General features: G+C 37.7%; 1 pseudogene; it reads right to left on the bottom strand.

The window, feature by feature from the left end:
- Nucleotides 1-2141: 2141 nt before the first annotated feature.
- LOC143404439 (developmental pluripotency-associated protein 2 pseudogene) lies at nucleotides 2142-2977 on the bottom strand (annotated as a pseudogene).
- Between the last annotated feature and the right edge of the window lie 5369 nt (nucleotides 2978-8346).

Here is an 8346-nt window from a genome sequence, read left to right as displayed (position 1 = left end):
GGGGAGAGGGGTATATTCTGAAATGTCTTTGTTTTTAAATTTCTATACACATGCAAGATGATCTTGTATGAGAAAAACAATCAGAAAATAAAATAAATCTTGCTTTAAATGTTAAAAAAAGAGAGATGGCCATGTTCTCCATGGTTAAATAGGTTAAGATTGGGTAGATCAATACTGTTTCTTCCTTTTGAGAAGCAGATGCTATGGAGAAGTCTGTATCAGTAAAAACCCATTTTGTTGTGGCTGGCATATGTTTTTTCTCCTTCACCAGATGGTACTCAGAATTTCCTGAACAGTGGTCTCTGGTAACTATCCCAGTTACAAAAATGTATATAGCATATTGAACATGGCAATTTCATTGGGATGGGTAGTAAAATGAAATGTACTATTATTGATTTGTGGTGTGCTAAGGATAATTTAAAAATCTCTGCCATACTGTACAGTATAATAGAGAATATATAGATTCATTTACAATCATCATTGAAAATGACGTATAGTTAAAGAAGTTCCAGATGAAAAGGTTTCCCATTTGATACATGACTGATGGAAACTGTTTGGTAAAGGAAAAAGTTAATTTCATTTTGAAAAAGTTATACATGCAGTTGAATGCCTCTATCAATACCTATAACATTTGTAAATAATGGTGAATAAAAGAGTCCATGTGATAAGGGGATATCAAAACACTTGTAAGGTGCATGTTCATAGCAAACATACTTTACTGAGGAAATTCCAACTGTAGTTAATGATGTTGGTTTTGGTGGTCTTCAGTCTTTTAGTATTTTCATTGTCTGCATATTCAGCATTATTGAAATTGTTTTAATAAAAATTATGAGAAGTTACCCTAGGAATAGATGACAAGGATATGTTGAGAAGTTTCAGGAAAGCAAAATGGAATAGCTGGGCCTTTCCTTTAGTTTTAAGGTCAATGAGGGAATTCATCAATTTTCTTTGTAAGGAATATGTGAGGCCCTGGGTTCCATCCTCAGTGCCACATAAAGATAATTATTCATTATAATTAGTAATAATAGGTAGTTAGTAATTAATAATAGGCTGGGCTTGGTGGCACATGCCTGTAATCCTAATGGCTCAGGAGACAGAGGCAGGAGGATCTCAAGTTCAAAGTCAGCCTCAGCAATTTAGCAAGGTGCTAAGCAACTCATGAGACTCTGTCTCTAAATAAAATACAAAAATAGGGCTGGGGATGTGGCTTAGTGGTTGAGTGCCCCTGAGTTCAATCCCTGGTACTCCACCCCCCACCAAAATTAATAATATACCAATACTGACTCATCAATTAAGGAATGTACCACACTAATAGGACATGTTAATATTATAGCCAGGTGTGATAATGCACACCTATATCTCAGCTACTTAGAGGAGGCTGAGGCAGGATTGCAAGATTAAGGGCAGTCTCAGCAATTTAGTGAGACCCTGTCTTAAAATAAAAATTAAAAGGGGCTAGTTTTGCTGGTAGTAGTGGTACATGCCTATAATTCCACGATTCAGGATGCTAAGGCAGGAGGATTGCAAGTTCAAAGCCAGCCTCAGCAATTTAGCGAGACCCTAAGCAACTTTGGGAGAACTTGTCTCAAAATTAAAAGGGCTGGGGATGTGACTCAGTGGTTAAATCCCCAGTACCAAAAAATAAACAAACAAACAAAAAAAGAGACAGGGGGTTAGGGTTATAGCCTAGTGGTAAAGTGTCCCTGGGTTCAATCTTCAGCACACACACACAAAATTAATATTAAACGCACCAACTGGAGAAGTATAAAAGAACTCTTTTGCTCCGTTTTCCCATAAACCTAGCTCTACTTAAAAAAAAAAAAGTATAATTAATACTTGAGTCTGACACAAATGATCAGGAGACACTGAAAATGAAAGCTGGTCAGGAACCAGCCCAGCAATAATCAGGCTATGTGATGATTTACCTATGGCTCTCCACCACTTGTCCTGGGAGGGAAGAGGAATATTTGCAAATTTATGTCCTGTTTGGGGGCCAATAGTGGGAAAACACAAAACTTTTTGTCTGTTTCTTCTCAATTGCCTTCAGATCAAAATAGTACTTTAACATTGTTTAAGGTGGCACCTTTTGGTCTTCTACAGTGCATCGCTTTTTCTCTCTTGTTATAATTAATAATAGGTAGTTAATAATTAATAATATTCATCATCTTCTTATTCCTTTTTTACACATTCAGGGCATAACATATTATCTTCTAGTCCTGAGGGTGGAAAAATACAGGCTGGTATCAGGAAGAGGGAAATCATCCTCTTGGGAGTATCGGGGACCCAAGTCTGACCTGCATGGAACTGCAGGCAAACCCAGGCTGCTGTTTCTGCAGAAAGAAATTGGCCATGGACCACACACCACCTGACACCAGAGGTTTGCAGCAAAAAGGCCTCCACAGAAGTAAGGATGGGACACAAATTCACAGCCTTGCGCTGAGTGGCTCTGGCAGCGATCCTTGCCCCAGATGCTAATATGGACTCCTGAGCTGAATTTACCACTTCAACCATGTTAGTCTCTTCTTCTCTTTTAACCTTATTACGAATTTTCTGAAGCCCTGCTGTATTGGCCACTGCCTTCCATTTCCTGGAAACTGGCTTCAATCTGGCCTCCTGAGATGTTTCAGGAATATCATATTTTTGTTCAGGGCATGCATGCTTCTGTAGCCTCAAATAAAATTCTGTTTTCTGGCCATCAGTACTCAAATTAAATTGTTGGCACCAGTTTTGCAAAGCATCCCGAGAAACCTTATTAATTGGAGGCAAAATGGTCGGCAAGGGAAGGGATGGTATTTTACAATTCGGTTTTATTTGAGGAAGGCAGACTTCGTGTTTAATTTCTGCAGTTGAAGAAACACTTGTTTTCAATTGGATATTCTTGTTCCTCTGTAACTGGGACCAGTGTTAAAATCACATTTTCCTTATCGAGTTGCTCCTCAACGAAGTTCTTAGTGACCCTGTCATTTGAACCTGACATTTCCAGGAACACCGGGAGACAGCAAAGGCAGCAAAGATCAGGACAGCTATGCTGTGTGCTCCTTGTGGATAATGGCTTTCTTGACCTTAGATTATCCACAGATATTCAGCCTCATCTCTCATGACATTCACACCTTGAACGTGGAATGACATACACAAACAAAACAAACAACAGTTACTGAACAAATTCTAATTGGCTGAATATCACATTTAGTTGTCCAATACTGTCCTCCTCCATGACTAAGTACAGCACACACAGAATATGGTGGGCATATCAAGGTTCAAGCAATCACTGCTATAAAGCATCAGGCATAACTGGAATATTGATGTACACTTATGATCTGATGTCATTTTATTATTCTGATGTAAGTGGGTAGGTTTATTACTTACTTTATTGCTCAACTATTGAATCAAACTTATTTTCTGGTTTATAGCTGTAGGGAAAAATGTGATGTTTTAAAATGTGATTTTAGTTGCTTAATTTTGAATAATAACAAATATTCTGTAATAGAAATATATTGTATGTTAATTCTGAAATATCATTTGAAAATGAGAAGCAGAATTATGAAATTATTTTTATCCTAAAATGTGAAGAGTAGCATAATGAGCTCAAAATAACCAAGACATGTTTGAAGAAGAACAAAGTAGGAAAAACAAATGTAAAGAGAAATTAAGTAAGAGAATGTTGACTTACTTGAAGTATACTGACAAATCAATGGAACAAGACAGGGAATCCAGGAGTAGACTCAAACATGTATGAACATTTGCAATATTATAGGAGTCAATTTGCCAGTGAGTGGATAAAAACAGGCTTGATAAGTGGTGCTAAGACAGTTGGCCATTAATATGGAGAAATAACCTGAATTACTTCTTTTCAGCATACACAAAAGTCAATTGCAGGTGGATTTACTATATAAACACTGCAAGGTTTTTAGGAAGAATAAAAGTCTATCTATATAACTTGGGGATAAAGATATCATTATTAAATCTTGTTTTATTAAGTAGGACACAAAAAGCTAACCAAGAAAAATATTGAATTTCAACTACATAGAAACCATTAACTTTTATATTAAAATATTCTATTAAGAGACTGAAAATAAAATGAAAAGGTAGAACATAATTTCAACATGTATAACTGGCAAAGAACTAATAAAGGGATATATAAAGACCTCCTACAAGTCTAGAAGAAAAATCAACTATAAAAGAAAAATGGATTAAAAGATTAAGAAATCACTCTATATAGGAAGATATCCAAATGCTCTATACCATTAGTAGTAAAAAATATCAAAATTAAAATAATTTCATTCTTTTATATCTTCATGGAGATTTAATTAACATATTGTAAGCTGCACAAAAAGAATTTGTCAAATTTAATGCGGGGCAGGGGATGTGGCTCAAGCTGTAGCGCGCTCGCCTGGCATGCGCGCGGCCAGGGTTCGATCCTCAGCACCACATACAAACAAAGATGTTGTGTCTGCCGAGAACTAAAAAATAAATGTTTAAAAAAATTCTCTCTCTCTCTTTAAAAAAAAATTAATGAGTTTTGGCATATGAGTACATCTGTATTTTAGTCAGGAAAATGAATGTTTTCATCTCTCCTCAAATTTTCATGGTGTCTCTGTCATCGGTTCTCTCTATTCCTTCTACTATCCTAGTCTTCAGGCAACCACTGATCTGCATTCTGTCATTCTAAGCTAGTGTGTACTTTGGGAATTTATATAAACTGAGTAATTTAGAACATGTTTGTTTTTTTTATCTTCTTTACTCAGCATGAAGATTTGAAATTCATCCATGTTATTGCATGTATCAATAGTTTTTTCCATTTGTCATTGGAAATTATTTCATTTTTTCACCCTAGATTTACTTATTTATTTATTTTTATTGATTTTAAAAAAATAAATGACAGTGGAATGAATTACAATTCTTAATACACATATATACCACAATTTTTCATATCTATGTATATAAAGTATTTTGACACCCACTTCATGTCTTCGTACATGTACTTTGGAAAATGATGTCTATCACATTCCACCATCTTTATTTATCCCCTGCTCCCTCCCTTTACCTCCCACTCCTCTTCCCTATCTAGAATTCATCTATTCCTCCCATGCTCCCCCTCTGTACCCTGCTTCCTTATATCAGAGAAAACATTTGACATTTGTTATTTTGGGATTGGATAACTTCACTTAGCATTATCTTCTCCAATGCCATCCATTTACCTGCAGATGCCATGATTTTATTCTCTTTTATTTCAGAGTAAAATTCCATTGAGTATATATACCATATTTTTCTTATCCATTCATCCACTGAAGGGCATCTAGGTTGGCTCCACAGTTTAGCTATTGTGAATTGTGCTGCTATCAACATTGATATGGCTATGTCCCTTTAGTATGCTGTTTTTTAAGTCCTTTGGGTATAGTCTGAGGAGAGGGGTAGCTGGGTCAAATGGTGGTTCCATTCCCAAATTTCCAAGGAATCTCCATACTGCATTCCATATTGGCTGTACCAATTTACAGTCCCACCAGCAGTGTATGAGTGTGCTTTATCACCCACATCCTCACCAACACTTATTGTTGTTTGTTTTCATAATAGCTGCCATTCTGACTGGAGTGAGATGATATCTTAGAATAGTTTTGATTTGCATTTCTCTAACTGCTAGAGATGATGGACATTTTTTAATATATTTGTTGATTGATTGTATACCCTCTCTGAGAAGTGTCCATTCATATCCTTGGCCCATTTTTTGATTGGGTTATTTGGTTTTTTTGGTGTTTAGCATTTTGAGTTCTTTATATACCTAGAGATTAGTGCTCTATCTGATGTGTTAGGGGTAAAATTATGCTCCCAAGATGTAGGCTCTCTATTCACCTTATAGATTGCTTATTTTGCTGAGAAGAAACTTTTTAGTTTCAGTCCATTACATTTGTTATTCTTGGTTTTAATTCTTGTTCTATAAGAGTCTTATTAAGGAAGTTGGGGCCTAATGTCACGTGATGAAAATTTGGGCCTACTCTTTCGTTTATAAGACGCAAAGTCTCTGGTTTAATTCCTAGGTCCTTGGTCCATTTTGAGTTTAATTTTGTGCATGGGAGAGACAGGGGTTTAATTTCATTTTGTTGCATATGGATTTCCAGTTTTCCCAGCACCATTTGTTGAAGAGGCTATCTTTTCTCCAGGGCATGTTTTTGGCGCTTTTGTCCAATATAAGATAGTTGTAATTTTGTGGGTTAGTCTCTGTGTCCTCTATTCTGTACCATTGGTCTACAAGTCTGTTTTTGTTACTATTGCTCTGTAGTATAGCTTAAGATTTGGAATAGCGATGCCGCCTGCTTCACTCTTCCTGCTTCACTCTTCCTTTAGAATAGATAAAGGATTGCTTTAGCTATTCTGGGTCTTTTATTTTTCCAGATGAATTTCATGATTGCTTTTTCTATTTCTATGAGGAATGCCATTGGGATTTTGGTCTGAATTGCATTAAATCTGTATAGTGCTTTTGGTAGTATGGCCATTTTGATATTAATTCTGCCTATCCAAGAGCAAGGTAGGTCTTTCCATCTTCTAAGGTCTTCTTTGATTTCTTTCTTTGGGGTTCTATAGTTTTCATTGTATAGATCTTTCACCTCCTTTGTTAAGTTGATTCCCAAGTATCTTATTCTTTTTGAGATAATTGTGAATGTGGTGGTTTTCCTCATTTCTATCTCAGAGGATTTGTCATTGATATACAGAAATGCCTTTGATTTATGGGTGTTGATTTTATATCCTGCTACTTTTCTGAATTCATTTACTAGTTCTAGAAGTTTTCTGGTGGAGGTTTTGGGTCTTCTAGGTATATAATCATATCGTCAGCAAATAGTGCTAATTTAAGTTCTTCTTTTCCTATACATATCCCTTTGATTTCTTTTGTCTGTTTAATTGCTCTGGCCAGTGTTTCAAGAACTATGTTGAATAGAAGTGGTGAAAGAGGGCATTTCTGTCTTGTTTCAGTTTTTAGAGGGAATGCCTTCAGTTTTTCTCCACTTAGAATGATGTTGGCCTGGAACTTAGCATAGATAGCCTTTACATTGTTGAGATATATTCCTGTTATCTCTAGTTTTTCTAGTGTTTTGAACATAAAGGTGTGCTATATTTTGTCAAATGCTTTTTCTGCGTCTATTGAGATGATCATATGATTCTTATATAGTGCAAGAATTAAATCCAAAAATCATTAAATGGGATGGAATCAAACTAAAAAGTTTCTTCTCAGCAAAAGAAACAACCTGTGAGGTGAACAGAGAGCCTACATCCTGGGAGCAAATTTTTATCCCTCACACATCATATAGAGCACTAATCTCTAGGATATATAAAGAACTCAAAAAGCCAAGCACCAAAAAAACTAATAACCCAATCAACAAATGGGCCAAGGACAGACACTTCTCAGAAGAGGATATGCAATCAATCAACAAATATATGAAAATATGCTCATCATCTCTAGCAATTAGAGAAATGCATATCGAAACTACTCTAAGATATCATCTCACATCATGATGAAGAACATGGCAGCAGGAAGGGAATGAGCTGCCTGTGCCCTGTGCAGCCAGACCCACAGATCTTGCCTAGTCGGACTACTACATCTCTGAGAGTGTTAGAGGACCCCTAACCAGCTATTCTCTGCAGAAATCACCAGTGCTGTGACCCAAGACAGGGCTCCTGTCCTTAGCCATTCTAGTAAGATGCCCAGCGTTGGAGCAGAACCCAAATCCCGGAAGTTCTAGCCCACGAAAGATTTGGTGAGCACCTTAGCAGAATCACCTATCAACACATCCACAGATAGCCAAGACTTTGCTTCACTCCCACGCAAGTCACTCAGCTGCTACCTAACCACAGCACAACGCCATTTCCCAGCTCCCCCCACCTCACCAGACGCCCCTGCACTGAAAGCAGGCCGCAGCCATCTTGACTCAACATTCTCACCATTTAGCTGGAGGCAGTTCCCAGATTGGATCTCCAGTGGCCAGGTACCAGATTTCCAACCTTGCCCCTTTCCCAGCAGCAGTAGCTGCCCAACACATGTGTGCAGTGCGACCAGGGAGCCACCCACGGGGGGGTGGGGGTGGGGGTGAGTTTCCTCAATTGGGAACTACTAGGGGAGAGGGATAGACCAGGAAATGGGAAATCTCCAGGCAAGAGAGGGAGATAGTCCTGGGCTCTCTAGTCATATGAGTAGTCCCCAAAAGAGACCTGAGGTGCAGTCTTTCTGCAGGACTGGTGAGTGCCACTCCCGGCATCCAGGTACCCTGCCAGGACCAGTCTTCCCACCATGGTTACCTCCACCATCCGGAGGGCGAGACACCAGCTTACAATACACGATGCCACCTACTGGATGAGAAG

This window comes from Callospermophilus lateralis, chromosome 7 (genome assembly GCF_048772815.1).
Source record: "Callospermophilus lateralis isolate mCalLat2 chromosome 7, mCalLat2.hap1, whole genome shotgun sequence".
NCBI lineage: Eukaryota > Metazoa > Chordata > Mammalia > Rodentia > Sciuridae > Callospermophilus > Callospermophilus lateralis.
Note: the sequence above shows the minus strand (reverse complement) of the source record. Positions and strands in the feature narration are given on the sequence as shown.